The 27,497-nt window shown below is 34.6% G+C and overlaps 1 protein-coding gene across 1 annotated transcript in view; it reads left to right on the forward strand.

The window, feature by feature from the left end:
* Window positions 1-18,874: 18,874 nt before the first annotated feature.
* The window catches only part of tinagl1 (tubulointerstitial nephritis antigen-like 1), a 63,032-nt gene continuing 54,409 nt past the window's right edge, over window positions 18,875-27,497 (forward strand). Inside the window, exon 1 of the mRNA XM_056480060.1 lies at window positions 18,875-19,006. The gene's annotated coding sequence lies outside the window, so the exon portion shown is untranslated. The remainder of the gene's footprint in view (window positions 19,007-27,497) is intronic.

Below are 27,497 nucleotides of genomic sequence, written 5' to 3' on the forward strand. Positions count from 1 at the left end.
AAAAGGTCACAGTAAATAGGAACAGTGTAGTTCAGTTTGTAGTGTTTAAGTTCAGTTCAGTTTAGCTCAGTTCAGTGTGGTTTAATAATCACTACTGAGAGTCCAAATACTGAAGAGCAAATCCAACGATGCACAGCTCCATAGATCCCGAAACATGCAAACCAGTGGCGACAGCGGAGAGGGAAAAAAAAACTTCACTAAAGGCGGAAGTGAAGAAAAAAAACCTTGAGAGAAACCAGGCTCAGTTGGGCACGACCATTTTAATTTCTCCGCTGGCCAAACGTTTGTGCAGAGCTGCAGTCTCAGTGGCGGAGGCTGGAAGCTGGCCTCAGCGAAGACTCGTCTGTCTCTGGAGCGTCACAGTCTCAATCAGTCTCATGTTCTCCACTCTTCCATGACCATCACAGAAGCTGCTCAGAATTCGGCCAGGTCCAGGATATAAAAAACCTTGGGATCATCTCGTCGTTGGTCTTGGATCGAATCAGTGACTCTGCATAGTCTGAGGGCCTCGGGAAGAGTATCCCCAGGTGGAAATGGAGAATAAAGAAAATAATTAGCGTAGCTGATGTTCACAGTGTATTATGTAATTTAGCAAATTTACATAAATTTCGCCCTAGGTGGAGGAGCCTGCTTAAGTTAGTAGTGTCTTATTGTCAAGTCCAAGAGTCGCTGTTCCACAGATCTAATATGATGAAATGCATCAGAATAGATGCAACTAAACTGATCGTAACTTTGTGCTCATTTGACATGACCCAGCAGGCATTTTTGTGTTTAAAATAAGTCTAATAAAGTCAACTAATCACTTTAAATGCAACAAATTCTCTCACCGTTTAAAGTAAATTCAACTAATCGTTTTAAAAGAAACAGGTTTTCTCACCTTTTTAAAGTAAAGTTGACTAATCGCTTTAAAACAACAAATTTACTAGCTTTTTAAAGTAAACTAATCACTTTAAAAGCAACAGGTTTTCTCGCTTTTTAAAGTAGTCAACTAAACATTTTAAATCAACAAATGTAATAATTTTTTAGGTGCCCTATAAAGAAAATCTGGGTATACCTTGGCATTGTCGAATAATATGTGGTTGGTACATGGAAAATGGTCATACCGTGAGCCTCAGACACCATTGTCTCCTCGTTTGGATGTAAATTCTGCAAGCTCATCAGAACACAAAGCAGACTGTTGCATGACTGGGGCACGCCCTCATTGTTTGCATGTATTTTAGGTCATTTTCTACGTTATCTGACTTGTGGTGTGATAATGCATTTAAAATGGATTCAGCAAATCAATTAGAACACATCTCGTTTGTAGAAGATGCTATGAAAGTAGATGCAGTTGTACTGACATAGATGGAGAAAGGTCAGCAGTGAAGCTATATGGGAGCTAAAGAGAAGACCAGCAGAGAAGAACAGAATTGTACTGCGCTCTTAACACTCACTTCAGCACTTGATGATTTAAAGAGCATCTTTATCTTTAGTCTGTGGAAATTTGAACTTACTTTATAGGTGTCATATACTGTTGTAGATTAAGTCAAGATTAGACTGACCAGACATCCCAATTTTCCAAAAATAGGCTAGTATTTGAGACCTTTTTCAAGTGTTTTTTCTTATATCCTAGCTCTTACAATGTGACATCTATTTTAAATCATTACAGTCATTTTAAACACATTTATCCTCCTCTCTGCGTTGAGAGCATGAAATTTCCTTGTCTTCACAATGTCAGTTCATTTAGAGTAATTAGTTAACTCGAGCAGTCAGAAATATTTTATCCAGTATATATGTCTGTATGATGTATAATAACAGCACTTTACAGTCTGTAAGCTTTCTTTACAGTAAATAATGTCAGCAATTATGACTGAAGACTGCTTCTAAATTAGCCCTTATTAAAAACCTTACATTATTACTTTTGCTTGGCTGTGTATATTTACTCTAAAAATTTGTTGTTGGCTTAATAGTTAAATCTACATTAAACTAAATGCAAATTGCTTTAAAAGCAATGGATTTACTCACTCTTTTTAAAGAAAAGTCAAACAATTGTTTCAGAGTCAATGTCAAGTTACTCACTTTTTAAGTCGTCAACGAATCGCTATAAAAGCAACAGTTACTCACTTATTTTTTGAAAGTAAAATGAATCCCTTTAAAAGGAAGTTCCTTAATGTTTTGAGTAAAGTCAGCTAATGACTTTAAAGGCAATGGATTTACTTATTTTTCAAAGTCAACTAATATCTTTAAAAGCAACAGATTTAACCACTTTATAAGGTAGGTCAACTAATCGCTTTAAAAGCAAAAGTTACTTTTTAAAGTAAAAACAACTATAAAGGCAATGGATTTACTCATTTTACGTAAAGACAACTAATCGCTTTACTTAAATTGAGTACCTGTTGTTTTTAAAGCAATTAGTTGACTACTTAAATTGGGTAATTGTTTTTTTAAGCGGCTAGTTGACTTTACTTAAAGTGAGTAAATCTGTTGCTTTTAAAGCGATTGGTTTACTACTTAAAGTGAGTAAATCTGTTGTTTTTAAAGAGACCAGTTGACTTTACTTAAAGTGAATAATTGTTGCATTTAAAGCGATTAATTGACTTTACCTAAAGTGAGTAATTGTTGCATTTAAAGCGATTAATTGACTTTACCTAAAGTGAGTAATTGTTGCATTTAAAGCGATTAATTGACTTTACCTAAAGTGAGTAATTGTTGCATTTAAAGCGATTAATTGACTTTACCTAAAGTGAGTAATTGTTGCATTTAAAGCGATTAATTGACTTTGCCTAAAGTGAGTAATTGTTGCATTTAAAGCGATTAATTGACTTTACCTAAAGTGAGTAATTGTTGCTTTTAAAGCGATTAATTGACTTTACTTAAAGTTAGTAATTGTTGCTTTTAAAACGATTAGTTGACTTCACTTAAAGTAAGTAAATCTGTTGCTTTTAAAGCAATTAGTTGACTTACTCCATTTTTAAAAGTAAAGGCAACCAATCACTTTAAACCAAATAGATTTACTCACCACTTAAAGGCAACTAATCGCTTTAAAAGCAACAGATTTACTCACCATTTCAAGTAAGACAACTAATCTCTTTAAAGGCAATGGATTTACTCACTTTTTAAAAGTCTAATTTAATTGCATTAAAAGCAAGTTACTAAATTTGTAAAAGTAAAGTCAACTAGTCACTTTTAAAGTAAATTATTTTATTAACTGTACTAATTGCTTTAAAAGCAACAGTTACCCACTTTTTAAGGTTTAATCAACTAATGACTTTAAAGGCCATGCATTTACTCACTTTTTAAAAGTCAACTAATCATTTTAAGCAACAGATTTACTCATCATTTAAAGTAAAAATAATTTTAGATTTAGACATTTAGATTTAGACATTTAGACACAGAGATTAGACATTTCTCTCTGGAACTTTACATCCCATCTCCACGGTGTCCGTAAACACAGCACATTGATGCAGTTTATTCCACATTAAAAAGTCGCCCCAGATATAATAGGCCTGAGTGACAATTCCCTCTCTGTGGCGTTTCTGGCTCTAAGACAAAAAACTGACACAACGCAGCGCATCAATTCCTGTCATCCAGCAGTATCAAATCATTCCCTGAGACACAAAAACAACAGAACAGCCAAACTAATGCATACATAAATGTGCTGATTTGAGATCGAAGATTTGCAGAACTGTGCTTGTGATGTTACATATACAACCTTTTTTCATTATAATGTCTCAACACAGCTGTATTGATATATATATATAAATGGATTTGTTATAGATATTAACCCTCATGTTATAGATGTTAACCCATAAACAAAAGGGGTTAACATTTGATAAGTAAGAACTGCTCCAGTCGCCCCCACATGTTTTCTTCTTGGCCGAGTTAAAGGGATTTCTGTTTTTGTAGTTTTCATTCCTCTTGGTGATTCTCGATACTAAAACAAGTCACACAGTGTTCAAGAGTAGAAAATAGAGAAAGCGTATGCACCACAGGCATGACTTAACCGCAAGTTTTAGTCATTCAATCATTCATTTTCTTTTCGGCTTAGTTCTTTATTAATCTGGGATCGCCACAGCGAAATGAATCGGCAACTTATCCAGCATATGTTTTACACAGAGGATGCCCTTCCAGCTGCAACCCATCACTGGGAAACATCCATACACTCTCATTCACACACACACACACACAACAGACAATTAAGCCTACCCAATTCACCTATAGTGCATGTCTTTGGACTTGTGGGGAAAACCGGAGCACCCAGAGGAAACCCAAGCGAACACGGGTAGAACATGCACACTCCACACAGAAACGCCAACAGAAATGGGAGAAATGTCACCTTGCATGGCGAATCCGGCCATGAAAAGCATCAACTGTAGCTTGGAGAAGGGGTATCCGTGTGTGTGGATTTTGGTCATACACTTTCCATCCCCAGACAGAAAAAAATCCTCAATAGGTTTGAGAAATGGAGAATATGGAGGGAGATAAACATCTAAAAAACGTGGGAGGGCAGTGAACCAGTTATGAACCAGATGAGCTGTGATTTCTGAATAGCAATTCTGCGTGACAGGTGTTTACCTATGTGATGAGTTAGTATGCAAAGTAGGGCAACTGACTTTACAATTGTGAATGACAGAGTGTTCCTCGTGAAAACAAGAGATTTTCTGCATGAAAATTGTGCCAGATGCAGAGAATTGTGTGTAGTGTTTTGAAAAAAGTGTGTTTTAAACCTGAAATTTGAGTGTAAAGCAGGAATTGTGCTTGTAGTTTAGCAGAATTGGTTCAGGGGGTTGGTGCATCAGTTACATGTTGTAGTCATCGTGTCTGAGGTGCAAGTAATTGTGTGTAAACAACTAAGAAAAGCTGTAATGGTTACAGCTTTCTTCAAATCTTTTTATGTTCAACAGAACAAAAAACTCATAATGGTTTTCAGTGGTGTAAAGCAAGAAATTACACATACTGAAATTACTGTAAGAGTTTTTCTCAGGACTTTACCTTGAGTACATTTTTTAGTGCTTTATCGGTACTTTTACTCCACTATTTTCCTTTAACCTGCAGTCACTTTTTTTCTTGTCTATGGGGATTGACTAAGTAGAAAAATCAGTCCTGTGATTCCTGTCCAATCAAATCGCACATAGAAAGTAATTCACATTATACTAAACTACCTGAAGACATGTCCAAAATCTTTACATGCAACGACAATGACAATAAATGAGATGATGAAAATGAAAAAATGAAGGCTAAACAGCCTTAAACAATAAACTGCACTACAGAATGTTACGTTTACACATCCCTGCACACATTACATGTAAACATCTTTCACAGTGTAACAATCATTACTCACTACTCTTGAGTACTTTTTTTTTTTACATTTTTGCGCAAGTAAGGGTACTTTTACTTGAGTATGATTTTCCAGCACTGATGGTTTTGAATAATTTTTGGGTGAACTATCCCTTTATAGGCATATTAAACATAGAAAAAAAAAATCTTTAACATTAATGGCTCCATTTCCACTGTGTAGTTATTTAGAAATGTTTTCGTCAATCCAAACACACGTGTGTGACATTAAATACAGGATAATGTATAAAAATGTTTTGATCTTGTTCAGTTTTAAGCACTCCCATACAGAAGTGTGATATATGGCCATACACTGTAAAAAATGCTGGGTTCCACACAATTCCTTTATGTTGTTCCAACACAAATTGATTAAGTTAACCCTATAGTTTTTACAAATGTAAATGGATTGAACTTAAAAGAATTACGTTGTCTCAAAAACACACAAAAGGGTTGTGTTGTTTCAACTCATTTTAAATAAGCAGTTTAAACTAGCATTAAAAGTAATTTTTTGACTGTATATGAACATAAAAATGTAGCTCCTCTCTGGCTAAATGTGATTGTTATTGGATGAAAAAGCACACCAAAAGGTATTCATACGTAAAATTAATTATTGAATAATTTTTTTCATTTTAGCCTACTTAAAATAGATTCATTCATTTACTTAAAAAGAAATAACTATAAAACCTGGGACAACTCTACAATAAAAACCTGTTCATAGGTAAGTTTTTACAGTATTTACACGTTACTACTGTATATATGTTGAAATAATTTTGTTAGTGTCATGTGTTTTTAAGATGTTGTTTATTTTTTGCTTAAATTACATGGTGCACCTTCTTTTTATATATTATTATTTGCTTTATATTATACATTTGATGAAATTTTCACCTGATTTTTTTATATTTGATAGTATTACTTTAATAGTAAAACTTTAACGTCATTTCAGTTAATGAAATATGCTTTCAGAGGTCAAACTATTTGACTTTACTTATTGGCTATATAGTATGTAGATACAAACTCCTATTTCACGCGACACTTACAATGTCTATGGGTACTCTCTAGATCTGCCGATCTCAGATTGTTGAATGAATGAATGCATTCACAATGGTATGAACGGTTATGGGGTGGTCAAATGTATATTTATATTATCATTCATTAATTTTCTTTTCGGCTTAGTCCCTTTATTAATCTGGGGTCGCCACAGCGTAATGAACCGCCAACTTATCCAGCATTTGTTTTATGCAGCGGATGCGCTTCCAGCTGCAACCCATCACTGGGAAACACATACACACTTATTCACACACACACACACACACACACACACTCACACATACACTACAGATAATTTAGCCTCCTCAATTCACCTGTACCGCATGTCTTTAGACTGTGGGGGAAACCGGAGCACTCGGAGGAAACCCATGCGAACACAGGGAGAACATGCAAACTCCACACAGAAACGCCAGCTGACCCAGCCGAGGCTCGAACCAGCGACCTTCTTGCTGTGAGGCAACAGCACTACCTACTGCGTCGCCCATTTCTATTATCTATTATTTTAATCATGTATTAGTTAATAACTCTTTAGTGAAGACCACCTATAGGTTATAGTATACTTTCTCTTGTGTTTCATTAGCCTTTGTTCTTCTGAGTGGATGAATTGGTTATCAGTGATGGCAGGTCGGTGCGCTGTGGTGAGGTGACAGACATTGATCTTTCACTGATGCATACAGGAGATTGGACAGTCCCTATGGGTCCTTCAGACCACTTGAGACCTCGACTCTCCAAACCCAATGCTAATATGATTGGACTGTAAACACAGCAGCACTGATGGAGATGTGGGCGTCATTCGGAGGCCCCTGCACTTTGCTTACTTTGGCTATCACAAATAGAGGATTTGTTTTTGCGGTCAATAAGATCCTGCTTTGGTCTCCTCAGGAGATATTTGGCTCTCTGAGGGAGATCTGCTTTGTGCATTTCATCCCTCATTTTAGTTGACTTAATGGGAATTGCGTCCACCAACAGTATTCGGATCAGTTTCGGGAGGAAATGTTCACAGTTAGATTTCCTGTCTGAGAGCATTTGCTGAGTTTACACTAACTATTCTGAACATGTTTAAACCAATCCATGTCTGTTTTCACCATTAACATGCACTTTTAGTAATCCGATCAGAAATAGTTTGTAATGTGTGTGTTTCAGTGTGACAGGCAACATTGAGAAATATCTGTTAACAGTTTCTGTATTCTGAGATTCACTTTATTTACGGTCATGCGCTGCATCTCGGGACCTCAATCTTTTAGTAGTTTGGAACAATATTTAAGTGTAAAATATATGATATATATATAAAAATAACAGAAAAAGTACTAGGAGTTCATTACCATATTTTGAACCATACTTTACAACACCAAGCCAGACAATGTATAACATCAAACCATTAAAAATGTCACTTTTCAAAGATTAAAAGTTGTTTAAAGAGAGATCAAGATCCTGTAATACAATTCAAAAGCACAAATACATGAAACATAAATCACAAAGTATGGAAAACCACTAATTTGCACTTTTTTTTAAACAAGTTTGTTGCTGTCGTCAGAAGCAATTCGTATATATTACACTCTATAAACATACACTTTACAGTTAAAAGGTCAATAAATAGTTAAAATGTTCAGAGTAATCATTAGAATAAATAAGTAATGTATATTTGTTGTTAATGCATGTTAATTCATTTAAAGTTATTTAACTAAAACTATAAATGGGAGGGGGGAACCTTTTCTTGTTATGTTTAGCTTGGGAATTATTTCATTGTTGCAATCAGGATATTCTTCCGATGCACTACATGTAGTACAGCCACAAGGTGCTGTGCTAATAACACGTTTGTAAGGTTTAAGAAGTACAAAGAAGTTTGTTAAAGAGAAACCGCAACCCTTCAAATTTATTCCTCTTGAGTTAGAGAGGCCAATGAGGTATGTGTCGGATAGTGTTAACGGATGTGAACGTCTATGATTATGTGTCCGTATGTTAATGTATAATTAGCCAATTAAGTGTATTTCTTTACATGTTGAATGTGCACTTTATCTTTTGGTTGTATGTATGTTGTTCATTTTGTGCAACATTACCTTTAAAGGGTTAATTTAAGTTTATGTATTTCTTTTCGTAGTTCTGACGGCATTATTGGGACACAAAGGAGTGCAAGGCTAGAATGTACAAGACATACTACAGACTCGCGTCCGAATAAATGTCTGTTAAAATCAAAACGACTTGAGCCTTTGTTTCATCTCGAGGGGAGTAACAAAGTTGGTGTTAAGATGGTTTAGATGGGCAGGCAGCTACTCCTGGCCAAAAACTGCAAAACCTCTAACCTCTAATCAGTCTAACCAAAACACCAACTTGACCAGTTTAGGAGACCAAATATATAATATCAAACCAGCAGGTAGTTGCATAATTTACTGTATGTAGGGTAGTTTTAAAAGTTACTTCATGCAGTTCTTTTAATTCAAGACTGTTCATAAATTTTTTGAGTAAGTTATGTTGAAAGATGTATTTATCTATTTTTTTACACTCACTGGCCACTTTATTAGATACACCTTACTAATAAGGGGTTGGACCCCCCTTTTGCCTTCAGAACTGCTGTAAATCTGTATTGTTATGGCATAGATTCAACAAGGTAATGGAAACATTTCTTAAAGATTTTGGTCCATATAGACATGATAGCATTACACAGTTGCTACGGATTTGTTGGCTGCACATCCATGATGCAAATCTCCCGTTCAACCACATCCCAAAGGTGCTCAATTGGATTGAGATCTGGTGACTGTGGAGGCCATTTAAGTACAGTGAACTCATTGCCATGTTCAAGAAACCAGTCTGAGATGATTCACGTTGGTGCGTTATCCTGCTGGAAATAGCCATCAGAAGATGGGTACACTGTGGTCATAAAGAGATGGACATAGTCAGCAACATTACTCAGGTAGGCTGTGGTGTTAACACGATGCTCAATTGGTACTAATGGGCCCAAAGTGTGCCAAGAAAATATCCCCCACACCATTACACCACCACCACTTGCCTGAACCGTTGATACAAGGCAGGATGGATCCATGCTTTCATGTTGTTGATGCCAAATTCTGACCCGATCATCCGAATGTTGCAGCAGAAATCGAGACTCATCAGACCAGGTAATGTTTTTCCAATCTTCTATTGTCCAATTTTAGTGAGCCTGTGTGAATTGTAGCCTCAGTTTCCTGTTCTTAGCTGTCAGGAGTGGCACCCGGTGTGGTCTTCTGCTGCTGTAACCCATCCGCCTCCAGGTTTGATGTGTTGTGCGTTCAGAAATGCTCTGCTGCAGACCTCGGTTGTAACGAGTGGTTATTTGAGAGACTGTTGCCTTTCTATCAGCTCGAACCAGTCTGGCTATTCTCCTCTGACCTCTGGCATCAACAAGGCATTTGTGCCCACAGAGCTGCTGCTCACTGGATATTTTACTCTGAAAAAGACCATTCTCTGTAAACCCTAGAGATGGTTGTGCGTGAAAATCCCAGTAGATCAGCAGTTTCAGAAATACTCAGACCAGCCCATCTGGCACCAACAGCCATGCCACGTTCAAAGTCACTTAAATCACCTTTCTTCCCCATTCTGATGCTCGGTTTCGACCATGTCTACATGCCTAAAAGCATTGAGTTGCTGCCATGTGATTGGCTGATTAGAAATTTGCATGAACAAGCAGTTGGACAGGTGTACCTAATAAAGTGGCCGTTGAGTGTACGTATATTTATATATCTGAGAGGAGTAAAACTGATTTCCAATGATTAAGCCCATATTATATCATATTATATCATATAAATCCATAAACAGGGACATCATTCTTATTTTTGGCTTTGTCAGTTTGGTTCGTTCAGTTTAGGCATTCATTTTCTTTAGGTAATTCTACAAACAAACAAAATCCATAGTATGACAGAGCTTGATTTTGTCCACGATGAATTGTTTGGGTGGTTATATGGTTATGGTTTGCTATTGGTAGATTTCATTTGATTGACAGGTTGATCCCGCCCTTCTGATTGTAGTCATGTCATCATAGAAGAGAAGTTTTTTGATGTAAAATATCATGAGCGCTTGAATTTATTGATTTTTTTAAAGAAAGTAAGGATGTGCACAGATTTCATTTCATCCATTGTATTTTATTGATTTTGTATTATAAATAGTGTATAATCAATACTGCAGTATTCCATACGAAGAGTTCAATAAAAAAGTTTTTAGCCTGCTGGAAGTATTAAGAAAAAGCAAGAGTTTCCAAACTGTCGTCATTGGAAATGGCAGCGTGTCTCAGCATGTGTTAATTATAGTCAACAAAATACTTTAATCATCAGCCTTGTTGAAGCCGTGCAAAAAAAAAAAAAATGAAAACAGCTTGTTGTTTTGTTGTTGTGCAATAGAAAAACTCCATAGTTGAGTTGCTTGAATGTTGAGTAATGATCAGTAAAGATGACAGATGAGTTCAGGTACAGAGCCCCTATATCATCCTGATGAAGCCTTTCTCTGAAGAAATGCAGGAGGATGAAGCAGGTCCAGGCATGCTGAAAGTGTCTACAAATAATCACACAGGAAAAATCAAAAGCTAAACCTCTCTGCTGCTGAGAGAATGAAAGAGCTTAAAGTCAGACGATTATGGAAAGAGTCTGCAGATTGAAGCGCTAAGAAGAAAATGACGCATGTGACACCTTTTCTGCTGAAAGAGTGCAGATATTCCTGTAAACCATCTGCACTCTGTCAGCGTTTTGATGAGAAAAGATTCTTTCTCAATCGTGTTTGAATCATGACATTTGCAGTTGTAATGCTCAAGCCTTAATTTTGCGTCATCCACATAATATAAAAAAGGAAACATTGTTAATGACATCAAACCAGAATTCTCTAAACTTTCTTTTTTTCACTGTAAAAAAAATGCCTTGTTCCACACAATTCCTTTTTGTGGTCCCAACACAAGTCGATTAAGTTAACTTAATTGTTGTTACAAATTTAAGTGAATTGAACATTAAACAATTAAGTTTTCCCTAAAAAAAAATCAGGAATTGTGTTGATTCAGCTCATTTTAAATAAGTTTGAACTAGCAGCAAAAATATTTTTTGAGGGTTCTTTCTTTTTATATTCGTTTGTTCATCCATTCATTCAGATCTTATTTGAGTCTTTCTTTCTTTCTTTGAGCATTCATTCATTCATTCATTCATTCATTCATTCATTCATTCATTCAGATCTTATTTGAGCCTTTCTTTCTTTATTCATTTGTTTGCTTATTCATTCATTCATTCATTCATTCATTCATTCATTCATTTATTCATTCATTCAGATCTTATTTGAGTCTTTCTTTCTATATTAACTTGTTTGCTTGTTCATTCATTAATTAATTCATTCATTCAGATCTTATTTTAGACTTTCTTTCCAACTTTTTCAGTATTCATTCAGATCTTATTGATTCTTTATTTATTTATTTATTTGTTTGCTTGATCATTCATTCATCCAGAACTTTCTTTTTTTTTCTCTGAGTATTCATTCATTCATTCATTCATTTGATTCTTTCTTTATTTCTTTCTGTATTCATTTGTTTGCTTGTTCATTCATTCATTTATTCATTCATATCTTATTTGATTCTTTTTTCTTTGAGTATTCATTCATTCATTCAATCATCTTATTTGATTCTTTCTTTATTTCTTTTTGTATTCATTTGTTTGCTTGTTCATTCAATCATTCATTCATTCATATCTTATTTGATTCTTTTTTCTTTGAGTATTCATTCATTCATTCATTCATTCAATCATCTTATTAGATTTTTTTCTGTATTCATTTGTTTGCTTATTCATTCATTCATTCATTCATTCATTCATATCTTATTTGATTCTTTCTTTTTTGTATTCATTTGTTTGCTTCTTCATTCATTCATTCAGATCTTATTTGATTCTTTATTTGTTTCTTTCTGTATTGATTTGTTTGCTTATTTATTAATTTGTCTTGATTTCAGTATTCATTCATTCATTCAGATCGTTTTTGATTATTTCTTTCTTTTATTTATTTCTTGATTTATTTATTTATTTGTTCATTCATTTATTCATTCATTCATTCATTCAGATCTTACTTGAGTCTTTCATTCTTTCTGTACTTGTTTGTTCATTCATTCATTCATTCATTCAGATCTTATTTGATTATAATATGACTCTAGTAATATCCACATGTATCAGTTCATAATTGTCCAAATCCAAATATATATATATATATATATATATATATATATATATATATATATATATATATATATATATATATATATATATATATATATATATATATTGTGTGTTTAGGTTGTCCAGGAGGTGGTTGTAAATGTCAATCCCCAGATTAGTATAAATAATAGGTAAAGAGAAACTGAGAGTATGTCATGAGTGATTTCTGATCTTAGTCATGACCGAGATATACAGTAATAAAAGCCACACATCGTGACTAGGCCACAAATGTTTTTGTCTTTCTGAACAAAGGACAGTCTCAGGTAGCTGCGCACTTTGTGCAGCATTGCTGTTTTATTGCAGCAAAGAAGCAGTCAAAGTTTGTTGCATATTTGTGTGTTCAATATGCTAATCCAATAATTAATAATTAGTCAGTATTGATCATTATTATAACAGGTCCCTGTCAATTAAATCTACTGTAAAAGAGTGATCTGTTCAAGGCCATCTGTGTGAAATACTTGAATGAGGACAGGTCTATTTTAATGTATTACTTTTTGAAAGGATACTACATTTAAAAAAAAAAAACTGAAAAAAAAATGTAATGTCAAAATTGAATGCTCATTATTTTTTTCTCAGTTGAGGTAGCACATATAGGTCACTTTTTTTAAAATATATATATATCTATATCTATATCTATATACTGTATATATCTATATATCTATATATATATATATATCTATATATATATATATATATATATATATATATATATATATATATATATATATATATATATATATATTTTTTTTTTTTTTTTTATTTATTTATTTATTTTTTTTTATTTATATATATCTATATATACACTGCCTGACAAAAGTTGTGTTGTCTATACAAGTTTTAGGAACAACAAATAGCAACTTGACTTCTAGTTGATCAATTGGTATCAGAAGTAGCTTATATGAAAGGCAAACGCCTCTAGATTACGCTTATTTTACCAAAATAAAATATGATCATGCCTTGATTTTTAATGATTTAATTAGGAGAGTAAAGTCAAATAACTTATTAATAAAGTCATCTGGAATGGCAAAGACGCCTTCCTGCAGGACTCCCAGAGTTCATCAAGATACTTTGGATTCATCTTCAGTGCCTCCTCCTTCATCTTACCCCAGACATGCTCAATAAAGTTCATGTCTGGTGACTGGGCTGGACTGGGCTTTCCCTTTCCTTTCCTTTAATTCCTTTTCTGGAATTAGTCCTTTTATTAATTTGAGGTCGCCAAAGCTGAATGAACCGCCAACTTATCCAGCATATGTTTAACACAGTGGATGCCCTTCCAGCTGCAACCAATCACTGGGAAACACCCATACACACTCATCTACACACATACAATACGGACAATTTAGATTACCCTATTCACTTGTACCACATGTGTTTGGACTGTGGGGGAAAACAGAGCACCCGGGGGAAACCCACACCAGCACAGGGAGAACATGAAAACTCCACACAGAAATGCCAACTGACCCAGCCGGGGCTCAAACCAGTGATATTCTTGCTGTGAGGCGACAGCACTACCTACTGCGCCACTGCATCGCCTTGATTTTATAATTTCCAAGTAATTTCCAACCCCCCTGCCCCAACAACATGTCCCCACCACCCACTGTGATACAACCCCTAGGTGGTCCCGACCCCCGCGTCCTACCTCAGTATTGAACCATGAGTACACTGTACTTATTTTTTGATGTAAATAGCAGTTAAGGCCACTTAATATAAAGTATTTTACCATCAAGCACAGTAATAGCAACAAACTCAGCATGTTTTATTTGTCTCTCTTCAAAAATAAAAATAAAAATTCAGGAACATGAAGATCTACCAACATTTGAGAACAGTGTTCCTCTGCGGGACACAGGAACTGAGGTCAAATTCCTCTGGATGTTTCCACAAGGATGCATCAGGACACTTTGTCCACTTGACAAGCATCAAGTAGAGAAAACCGCTTCATGAACTTCCATCATTTGAGATTGATTTGAGGCTCTCGCAGCTACTGAACACTTACTCATGCCAGCAAACATGAGGAGTTATTAAAGGAAGCATTGAGAGCCTGTTGTCCTGCTGACACACTGCATCTGGTCAGGCTCTTTTGTGGGATTCTCCTTCAAGAAGAAACAGCCAGATTGTTCCAGAATGACTGCACATGTCAAACCCTTCAACTTGACACATGCCCCATCGGCAGCGATTTTGGGAACTGATTTTTCAGCGTTGATGGAAAAGCAAGCGCTAATATTATATTTCTGACTCACGGGTCTTGTAGATCCACACACTTGTGAAATCTATATCATGTGCATTATGTGAATCATCATGCGTCGTCTCTGAATCACACATCCTTGTAACTCACAGCAAAGACTAATGAATGGGGACACTATTAGGGTTATTATCTCAAGCCATGTGGACATCTGTGGCTCAACGTAAACATGCGGTGGGCTTTCAAACTGATTCATGCACTCAAAGGGCTGTAATGTAATGTTACTGAAATATGTAGGAGGTTACTGTACATGACTCACATGAACAAGTCAAACAATACCAGTGAAGTCACTGGTAGTGCAAGTAGTCACAAGAGAGAGCGTGCGTGCACAACTCTGGAAGAGCTTTTTTTCCTTTGAACAAAATGCATGGCCACTAAAAGGGTGCAAAATAGGCTATATATATTAATATTGATTCATTCATTTTCTTTTCAGCTTAGTCCCTTTATCAATCGGGGGTCACCACAGCAGAATGAACCGCCAACTTATCCAGCATATGTTTTACGCAGTGGATGCCTTTCCAGCCACAAACCAACACTGGGAAACACCCATGCACTCTTTCATTCATACACATACACTACGGCCAATTTAACTTCTCCAATTCACTTATAGCGCCTGTCTTTAGACTGTAGGGGAAACTGGAGCACCCAGAGGAAACCTACGCCAACACGGAGAGAACATACTAACTCCACACAGAAATGCCAACTGATCCAGCCAGGGCTCAAATCAGTGAGTTTCTTGCTGTGAGGCGATCGTGCTACCCACTGTGCCATCGTGACACCCTATTATTATCATTTATTATTATTATTTTATTTATTTATTATCAGTTCATTAGCTTGGGTTAAATTATTATCAAAAATATTTTTAGTTGTCCTTTTAGGTTTAGGATTTTTGCCATACTATTATTAAACTGCAATTCTAAACAGTCTAAACAGGCCCAAAATACTAATGTATTGTCATTTTACATTTTTGTCATTTGCGGTCTTTTAAATGACTTGTTTTTACTCCAAGATTTTAAATAATTTATAATTTACTACAATTTTATATGATCACTTTATGCATTGTACATGCATTCATTTTCTTTCAGCTTAGTCCTTATTTCAGAGGTTGCCACAGGGGACTGAACCACCAACTATTCTGGCATATGTTTTACGCAGCAGATGCCCTTCCAGCTGCAACACACACTCATACACTACGGCCAATTTAGTTTATAGCGCGTGTCTTTGGACTGTGGGGAACCGGAGCACCTGGAGGAAAACCACATGGAGCAAACTCCACAGAGAAATGCCAATTGCCCGACCTTAGTACTCGAACCAGCGACCTTCTGGCTGTGAGGCGACAGTGCTAATCACTGAGCCAATGTGCCGCCATATACATTATACAGTTGAGGATAAATAATTGAATAATTTTTCCCAAATTTCCTACGCTATCTCACGACAATTCGTAACTCTTTGATTTGGTGGCTATTTTGTATGAATTCAAATGATCACATTCATACAATTTAGTATGATTTGCTCATCCCTCAATGACGGTTGGCTTTAGGGGCAGGGTTGGGTGCCACACCTTCTTTTAAAAATCGTACATTTTCGAATGACTGAACTTGTTCAGTGTTTACCGTAATTTGCAATTTAAAGGCTTAATTAGTAATTTATTCTGTAGCAATATTTATTTCTTAAGGGGGTTTACTTATTTAATAATTATTTAATTATGATTTTTTATTATCCCAGTAAAACAAATTTTTTTTATAAAATATAATAGGAAACACTGTGAAAAATGTCTTGCTCTGTTAAACCAATATCTGAAAAAAATTATTAATAATCATTTTTGTTCAACTATAGTTTAAGTAGTTTTGAATAATACATACATATATATATATATATATATATATATATATATATATATATATATATATATATATATATATATATATATATATATATATATTTTTTTTTTTTTTTTTTTTTTTTTTTTCCAAAACTACTCAAAAGTAGTTGACGTCAGAATTTTTAGCCTTCATGTATATTTTTTTTGTTTATTTTAAATTTCTGTTTAACATTGAGAAGACTTTTTCAACACATTTCTAAACAGTTTTAATAACAGTTTTATCTTTGCCATGATGACAGTAAATTATATTTGACTAGATATTTTTCAAGTCACTTCTATACAGCTTAAAGTGACATTTAAAGGCTTTACTAGGTTAATAAGGTTAATTAGGCAGGTTAGGTTAATTAGGCAAATTGTTTAATGATGGTTTGTTGTTTGACTATTGAAAACAAGCATAGCTTAAACGGGCTAATAATATTTACCTTAAAATGGTTCTTAAAAAATTAAAAGCTGCTTTTATTCTAGCTGAAATAAAACATATAAGACTTTTTCTGAAAGAAACAATATTATTAGACATACTGTGAAAGTTTCCTTGCTCTGTTAAACATCATTTGGGAAATATTTAAAAAAGAAAAGAAAATTCAAAGGGGGGCTAATAATTCTGACTTCAGCTGTATATATTTTACACTGAATGAATATGGAACATTATTTAACAAATATTTTAACATTTTTGTTTTCACTTTCATATCTAATTTATGCATTATGATATTATCTGGAAATGGGCCAAATATTCTTGCCATGCATAATATACAAGGACACTGATAAATTACTAGAAAAGCATTATCTGAAGGCAGAGAACAGTTGATTATAAAGTCAGACCGGCACTATAATGTTTCCTCTTGTCAAAGCAGTAAAGGGCATGTCAGCTCGTGTCATAAAGAGCATTGCAACATATGCAGAAATCAGTCTCAAATTATGTAATCACGATCAGTCGCCATGGATCCATCTGCACATACTGTGTGCATTATTATAGAGTGTTATGAGCACACAAATCCCCTGTTTTATCTTTTTTTCACTTTGTATTCTGTTAATCTTACACATTAATATATAGTAATATATTCTGAACGTAATATATAGTAATAACAATAATATTAGTAATCATATTTTGTCAGCCAAACTAAAATAAATAAGAAATAAAATTAATAAAATGCTAATTAAAAATTACAATTACAATAAAAAAAAACTCAATACAGTGAAAATTGTCCATGCTTTGTTAAACATCCCTTGGCAAATATTTGAAAAAGAAATAAATTTCATCAAAGGTCTAATCATTTTGTCTTATTCAAAGTACAGGTCGGAATAAATATATATTGATGTCAAATTTAAAGAGCATAAATCATCGCATTAAATATAAATGTAGATATCAGACTGGCCAGCAGGTGGAGAGCTCATCTGAAATGGAAAACGAATGGAAATCAGGAAAACGGCTCATAAATCACACAGAATAACGTATTTTGAAGATGTAAAACTGCTGAATAGTTTCTGTGAGGGTTGAGTTTATGGTCAGAGAGACCGAATATACAGTCTGTATAGTATAAACGTCATTATGTCTATGAGAAGTCCCCATAAAGATAGCTGTACAAGTGTGTGTGCCTTGTATTTCTGACACTGTAGGGACCAAAATATCCCAACAAGTATAGGAATATCAGTCAATTTTAAACTTGTGGATACATTCTTTAGTCCTCCTGAGGAAAACGGCTCATAAATCACACAGAATAACGTGTTTTGAAAATGTAAACTGCTGAATGTTTTCTGTGAGAGTTGGGTTTAAGGTTAGAGAGACAGAATATACAGTCTACACAGTATAAACATCATTACGTCTATAAGAAGTCCCTATAAAATAGCTGTACAAGTGTGTTTATGTGTGTGCCTTGTTTTCCTGTAGAGACCAAATGTCCCCACACTCTCAGAAATAAAGGTACAGGAACTGTCATTGGGGCAGTACCTCTTAAAAGATACATATTTGTACCCAAATAGTCCACAGTGGTACCTAAAAGGTGCATATTAGTACCCAAATGTACCTAAAAAGTACCTTTGAGATACTATTATGGACCTGTCTCTGAGTGTTTTGTGTGTGTGTGTCTTGTTAGTTGTGTCTTGGCATGTGGGAGGGGAAACGGGAAGTACTGCAGAAGGAGGGGTGGGAGGGCTTGTTCTGCCGCTACAGTATATAGAGAAAGAAAACCAGAGTGAGTGTAGAGGCCAGACAGGAGGCTGAAGACTGCGAGTGTGTTCAGTACTTTGACCTGTAGCTGAAACAGATCGGGTCACTTTTTGTTCACTGGATCTAACCACAGGGAGGATTTTATTTCACCTAACAAGGTAAGGGATTTTTTTTCTTAGCATGCCTATTTAAATCCTTTGCTTTCTGTGTAGTTTCCCTTCCTCCTTTTATGAGTGTGTACACTAGGACAGGTGTGTAGCAGCAGACAGGCTCCATCATTATATTTAGCCAAAGAGCTTCATTTATAAAGTAAAAGTAGTTATAATTATATTAAAAGCATTGTTTTGCATTTCACATTGAAAGTTGTTGACTCTAGAATATTCTACACGAGTCTTTAGGTTTTTAAAGTATATTTCTATGGTGTTTGTTAATGTTTAGTTACTTTATTGTGATTTTAACATAGTAAAACTAAATTAATCATTATTGATTAACAAAATTGTCGGCTACATAGGGCTAATTTAAAAAAAATGTAGATGAATATTAGCTTTAATTGTTTTAAACATTGCTTTTGGTTAATAACATTACAAAGCTGAAATAATCATTGGTAAACATCGTATACTTGTTGTAGACTATACACAGACCTACGTTTAACAATTAGAATATTAACAAAGAGAATTGGAAACGTTTAGTGGCATGATGAGCTTTAGTTAATGAATTAATGTCTTAAAAGTTTTTTTAATTAAATCTATTAGCCAACATATCACATAAAATCTGAATTCACATAGCCTAATGAATTTTAAGAAATAATGACTGCTTTTAATCGGCAAACCTTACCTTGAAATATTTAACCCTGTGTCGTTTTTAACACTGGAGAAGAGGATCATGGGTCATCATCATCCCTCATGCTTCAGATTGCTTAACTTCAAAATTAAATATCGGTTTTTGTAAATTGACGCTGGAATTACGACTTAATTTGCATATTTGCTCTGTCGAAGTCATTGATTGGTTGACTGTAGTACGTGATTTGTTTACATATTTACTTAAACTCACGTACTGTAATGCCGAATGCTAACAAAGTTACTAAATATACTTTAGATGAGGTAAGAATTAAACGGTGGTCTATTTTTTACTTTTTCCCATCATCACTTGACTGTTTTAGGTTTCTTAATTCTCCCGGATAACAATTAAATATCCGTTTTCGTCAATTGATGCTGGATTAAAGACCTCATTTGCATATACTATTGTCGAAGTTATTGATTAGTTGAATTTGTTTACATATTTACGCTAAAACTTCGCCCGAACTCACTGCGCTGCCGAATGCTAACAAAGTTACTAAACATACTTTAGATGAGGTAAGAATTAAACGGTGGTGTCTTTCTTTACTTCAGTTTATTTCTGTCTTCACTTGTCGTTTTTAAAGAACTGTTTATAAGCACTGTTTGCGGGACAGTTGTGCACGTGAATATAAGGCACGCGATTGGCTGTAGGTCAACAGCAACAACACTATAACGTGTAAACGGAATTTACAAATGCGAAAACGTTTCTTTTGACGGATAAATTACGACAAATATGAATGTTTTTTGCTATCAAATATCCCTCAGGTGAAGAACAGGTGTATATACTTTCATTCTGTCAATGTGTACATCAAAAGTAGTTAGTGTTTAATTTGGTGGAGGCGTTTAATTCCACTGACAGCTCAAGAGCTCGTGTCAGATCGCTGATATGCATGGCATCCGCAAGAAAGTTTCCTCATTCCGCTATCTGGCTGTTATTTAATCTGGAACCTTCTAGACTTGGTCTCAAAGTCCACGAAGTGTCATTTCTCAGTCACAAAGGTATTTTGAATGTCAGCCTTTCGTATCAACAAAGACTGGTTAATTTTAAATCCTTATTTTTGTTGTTGTTGGTGAAGTTCAGATAATAAAGGTGAAGTTTTAACACAACCATCATCTCATTTGTTAGCATTAGCTTCTTATTAAATGCAGTTTAAAACTGTATCATTCCTGTGATTCAGAGATGAATGGTGAGCATCATTACTGCAGTTTTCAGTGTCACGTGATCTTTCAGAAATCATTATAAAATGCTGATCAATTATTAGTACTCAGTCATTAATAATGATTCCTATAAGTGTCATTGATGGAAATTATTTTGTTCTGCTTTGTAATCTGGAGGAAACCCCATTCGACTTTATAAAAAAATTTGATCAAGAGTAAAAAATCATTTATTTGAAATTATTTTTTTGCATTATGGATGTATTTACATTTTTAATGATACTTTTGAATGGTACTGTATCACTGGATACTCGAAAATATAAAGCCGTTTCAACACCGATAATATTATTAATGTGACAGTGAAGACTTAAGTGATGATGATGCTGAATTAATTTAGATTCAACTTAATTGCAATTACACATGTACAAGTATGAGGCAACGAAATGCAGTGTAGGTCAAACCAGGAGTGCAATAACAGCAAGCGCAGGATATAGGTATAGTGCAATTATGAAAAACTATGGGTGATATTTACAGATGGATGTACTATGGACATTATATACAGGTTGTATTGACTATGATCAGAGATTTACAATAGATGAATATATGTGCAGGTGTCTATTAATAACCAGAGGTATGCAGATAGATATGAACATAGTTACAAATGTATATGTGCAGGGGGTATGTAAAATTTAAGATGAATTAGTGCAGCAAAGTGCAATGAATATGTACAATTTTAAATGTGCAAATATTAAATAGCGCAGTGATTATGGGGAGTATAAGTTATGAGCAGAGTGTAATTTAAATGTAACTTACTTTCAATAAAAAAACTGTTATTGTAAATATTATTTCACAAATTTTTAATCTTTAAAAAATGTACAACTAGTTGTGTACATTATGACTGATGTTTACCAGAGTGATCGCCATGTCAGCAGGGCATTTCTTTCCCTCTATCTCTGAAATGCCGCTATGACACTGCTGTCATATGTTTGAGTGTGTTGAGGCTGAGCTCAGGTCAGCTAAAGGCACAGTCATGCAGAAAACTGCACAGCAATGGACTTTGTTTCCAGGGCCGTTCTTTGTCTGCACTGGGACATTGTGCACGGTGGGCTGATTGGATAACTAATAAAGCTATTTTTGTAATTTGCTCGCCACCCCCTCGTCTTTTCAAGACTTCTCTTTTTAAACCAGAGCCCAATACGAGCAGCTTGAGAACAATGATCTGAAGACATTGTTCTTAGGGAGGTGGATCAGTGAAAGTGGGGTGCGGTGATTTGGTCAATTAAATGAGGAGGAAGAGGAGGAAGGCCGACCCAAACAATGACCTTTTTACAAAGGCTATTTAACTTTAAGGCCATATGTCGTTTCAAAAGATATTTTAAAAAAAGCTGTATACACTAGTAAAGATTTTTAAAGGTTAAAATGCTGTAAAACAAGTAGATTGTGTAAGTTGTTACTAAAAATTACTATTTTATTTTTTAAAACGCATTTTATTCCTTCAAAATGATGTCCAGTTTTCAGAGTCACTCAATCCATTTGAATGTTTAGTAATTAGTGGTGTAACGGATCACAAATCTCATGGTTCAGATCACATTATAGTTTTTTAGTCATGGATCGGACCATTTTTCGTATCAGCCAAAAAGGGGAGGAGACAAATGTAAATTGCTTTTTTTTATTTATTACAAAAACAGCACTGCAAGAAACTTTGCGTTTTAACAAACAGAATTTAGAACCTGTAATTTTATTAAATATAAAATGAAGAAATAGTCAGGTGAATAAAAATAAATAGTTTAATATTCAGTACTGTGAAACATTCACTGTTACTACTACTGTTGCTGATAACACTAAATGTATAAAGTGTGTATTTCTTATAAAATGTATAGTTAAATGTATATTTAGTCTCACTTTCTATAAATGATTCAGTTATTCACCCATAAAACTTTATGTTTTTTTGCTAGATGTATCACTTTTGAAGAACTATTCAGTGGCATGTTTTTGATGGCTGGTTGTTGCCATCTATTGGTTAAACGATGTAATTGCTGCCTACAATGTTCATTCTTGAGCGTCGTTAAATGCATATGACGGTAATTTTAGTTTTTGCCACAAACATCAGTGGTTTTATCTAAACTATAAACTTTTATCCCAGTACTTCTGTGTTTGTTTGCAACGTTATATCTAACTCAAATAACTAAAGACTGAATGTGTTAGGATTAAAAAACATATGCAAATCACAATCATTTAGGGTTGCATGATTAATCGAAAAAAGATCTCGATTCAACCCTACACACGATCTTAATTCAACTTTTTCTACGATTCAGCCAATTATATTTTCTAGGTCAGGAGAGAAGCATAAACGCAGTCGCACAAGTCTTCACAGCAACATTGACACCTTCAAATGGCATTAAAAGGGTCACATGCTGTATTTATAAGGTATAATTCACCCAAAAATGTCATTTCTATCTTCATGTAATGATGTTTTCATAGCCGCGAAATCACACGTGAGCTGATCGCCAGCTGTTTGTTTACTTCCGAGAACGTGCGCTTGCCCGTCTATGACGCCTACTTTAGTGAAAAGAAGCTACATAGGCTGTGAATAACAGGTAATAAAGTTATAAATGGCGTTCAGTTTGTTGCATAGAGCGATCGCTTGAGGGCCGTGCAGGAGGTTTGATTTGCATGTATGTGTTATTTTCTTACAGTGACGGCGGCCATGAGCCGCACTAGGAAGTGAAAGTAAAACCTGATCATATGGCATTTTATAGTTATGATTATGACAAGCATTTGATATGTTTTTTCTTTCATAGCGAACACAAAGTGAAAATAAATGTTTACTGTGTCAGTATAACAACCCTAGCCTATATATAATGTTGAATATAATGCAAGAAGGAGTCAAAATGACAAAATTCTAATTTTACCAGTGAAAACAAATGGTCTAATAATGTTGTCAAAAACAGATGACAAGCACATGTCTTAAACATAATAAATCAACGTAATAATTATGAATAGTTATATTTTGATGTCATCATTTTACTGTGAATTAACAAACAGGACATATTGAAAGTCTGTTCAAGTCCGCCATAATGTCTATACAAAATTTTGCATTTTAAGCAACAGTAGACCTACACACATGCCTAATATTATTATTGTTGTTTTACCATATGTTTGAGAATTAACAATAATAATAAGCTAATCATATTAACCTTTATTTTACATTTACAGAATCGTAAGAAAATCGCGATCTTGATTTTAAGCAAAAAAAAAATCGTGATTCACATTTTTGCCAGAATCGTGCAGCCCTACCATCATTTATAATTTATGTTGCGTGGGTGTTGAGATCCCGATCTTTTAATGATTAATCGTGCAGCTAACACTGAATGCATTAACACAGGCTAAATAAGTAGTGACAGAAAACACCTTTAATAACCTAAGAAACCCACCACATCCCAAATAACCCACCACAACTTCTTCTGTCATCATTATATTTCACAGGAAAGCCTAAATGCTTTCATACATGTGATTTGAATTACAAGAGAGGCGATCTCTCTGCGATTGTTACAAATTTAAGATTAATCTACAAGTAAAAAAATGTATTATCCGCAGGTCACGTGTGTTCCAAACCCTGGGTTGTGATTTGTATGAATCTCGGATCAACCATGATCTATTACACTCCTAATAGTAATACATCACATTTATAATATTACTGTAATTTGCAGTAATTACTGTAAATGTAACCTTTTTGTATATCAAATATTTAATTGTGTGTTTCCACATTTATGAAGACAAGCAATAAATGTTTTTAACATTAAGATTTATAAGAAAAAATATTAAATTATAAACAATTATTAATAATTAGACTGATTTCTGTTACTGAAGGCTGATGAATTCAGATTTTAACATTTGTTTAAACTAACTACATGTACATTTATTAATTCATTCATTTTCCTTCAGCTTAGTCCCTTATTTATCAGGGGTCACTACAGCGGACTGAACAGCCAACTATTCCAGCATGTGTTTTATACAACTTATGCACTTCTAGTCGCAACCCAGTACTGAGAAACACCCATACACACTCATTCACATACACACTCACGCCAGTTTAGGTCATCCAATTCACCTATAGAGCATGTCTTTGAACTGTGGGGGTAACTAGAGCACCTGGAGAAAACCCACGCCAACAAGGGGAGAACATGCACTCTACACAGAAATACCAACTGGCCTAGCCAGTACTTGAACCAGCGACCTTATTGTTGTGGGGCAACAGTGCTAGCCACTAAGCCACCGTGCCGTTCACCACGTTTATTTAAAATTGCAATAATATTGTACAGTATTACTGCATTTCTGGTCCTATAAGTGCAGCATTGGTAAGCACACAATGCCTAAAAATCTTAATTATTCTATTTTTATTGTTCATATTATTCATAAGGCCCATTTTGTGGCTAAATATCCATGAAAACATGGTATTTGATGTAAAAAATGGACATCCTCAGCCTGTTTGTGCGACTGCCTTGGTTTTGACTGCGGGAAGTAGCTGTTTCCGTAACAATGATAAGTTTTGGCTCCATTTGTTTGATAGTGACATTATTTCCACCATGTCAGCTACTTCATCCTTTCTTTCCCCATGAAGATAAACAGGTCCATTTTTCTTGTGCTTAAAGCGACATCTATCTTATTTCGACATTTTATTACAAACACAACTTAGAAGTAAACAAGTGTCTACCACCCATTGGGTTTTATAGTTTCATGCTTCTTCAAAAACATTATGGATTAACTCAAAAATGAAACACAAATCATCAATTAACAGCACACAATAATTACGCAGATAATGTTAAATTAAATATGAAGCCCTGTTCTAGATTTCTGTTTAAATGTAAGCAGTCTTAAGTGGGTTGTGTAATGTTTCACTTAATTTATGGGTGTTTTTCAGATGTTTTTCTTTCTGTGTGGCTTTGTATGGGATCCACGGTGGTGCCAAGTGCATTGATATGATAAATACACTCTGAATATCTGTTTGCTCATAGCTCAAATGTTATTAACATGACACAATGTCTCAAGAGAAATCGAATATAGACAATGCAGTCAGTGGGCAGCCATGACTCCTCATTTTGACCTGTGTACTTCCCGAAAAGGATAAAGTAGTACTAGACATTATTTACATAGCTCTAGTCACTGCTATGAGTCTTTCCTGAATAGTTTAGCAAGTAAAATAAGACTAATGGATGCTTACAGTAACTTGAGGTCTGTCACATCAGCGCAACAATTGAGATCTGGTGATACAAATATTCATTCATTTATTTTATTTTCGGCTTAGTCCCTTTATTAATCATTGGTCGCCACAGCAAAATGAACCGGCAACTTATCCTGCATATGTTTTATGCTGCGGATGCCCTTCCAGCCGCAACCCAACAATGGGAAACTCCCATACACTCTTACATTCACACTCATACACTGCCAATGTAATTTATTCAATTCACCGATGGCGCATGTCTTTGGACTGTGGTAGAAACCCATGCAAGCATGGGGAGAACATGCAAACTCAAACCAGCGACCTTCTTGCTGTGAGGCGATCGTGCTACCCAATGCGCCACTGTGACGCTATACAAATCTTCATTTTATTTATTTTTTAAAAGCTTGACAAACCATTAAAGACAACTGTTGTGAGCTCAGAAGTTAGTATTAAGTAAACTTCCAAAACGATTGTTCAGAGTTTGTGCAGAAAAACTACATTACCCATGATGCTGTGCAGAAAACACCACCAATCAGAGATCTGCGGTGAGCAAAGTGAGCCAAAATAGCTCCACATAATTGAAGTCCTGCAAATGATGTAATCGTACACTCTTTAAGAAGTATAAAAAATATATATTTAAAAATATTTTATTCAAATGTAATTTCTGACATTTTTATTTGATTTTGTAATTCACAACACTGCAAATGATGTAATCAGACACTCTTAAAAAAATGATATTCAAATGTTGTTCCCATATTATTTTAAGTACCCTTAAACTGTTATGTACAGAAATCAAAATGTAAATACAATGTACTTAATGTGTTCATAATGTATGGCAGAACACTTCTGGTGCCCTTGAGGTGTGATATGTCTTGAGTCGGGGACAGGTTTGGTGGTTTGAGTAGGTTTAAGGTAGGGCTGGGCCAATAACCAATATTATATCGAATCAAGATAAAATTTATGTCAAAAATAAATGATAAGCTCTGGACTTTTTTACTCTATATTGATCTAAGAGCCAAGAAATGTGCAACAATTGGAATCTAGAAGTGTGTTGATATTAGAAATGTACCGAATTTACGGCTACTGAAAATTTATTGGCCGAAAATGTTATGCCATGGACCTTCTTCTTTTGTGGCTTCAGTCATTGTTGGGGTACTCTTTTAAATTTAGAAGCATTAACAACTTATATCGAAAAATATATCGTTATCATTCAATATGGAAAATAATTATCAAGATTGCATTTTTTCTATATTGCCCAGGACTAGTTAAAGGGTGGGTTAAGTTGGTCAACAGTGTAACTATAAATGTACTTAAAGAAATTAATTATAGATTTTTTGATTACATGCAGGTATTTAATCAAGCAGGTCTCCGATGTAAAAACATGTATTTACACAATCGGTACATTGTAGTGAATGACTAATTTTGGTGTAAGTACAT

This window comes from Danio aesculapii, chromosome 19 (assembly GCF_903798145.1).
Source record: "Danio aesculapii chromosome 19, fDanAes4.1, whole genome shotgun sequence".
Classification (NCBI taxonomy): Eukaryota; Metazoa; Chordata; class Actinopteri; order Cypriniformes; family Danionidae; genus Danio; species Danio aesculapii.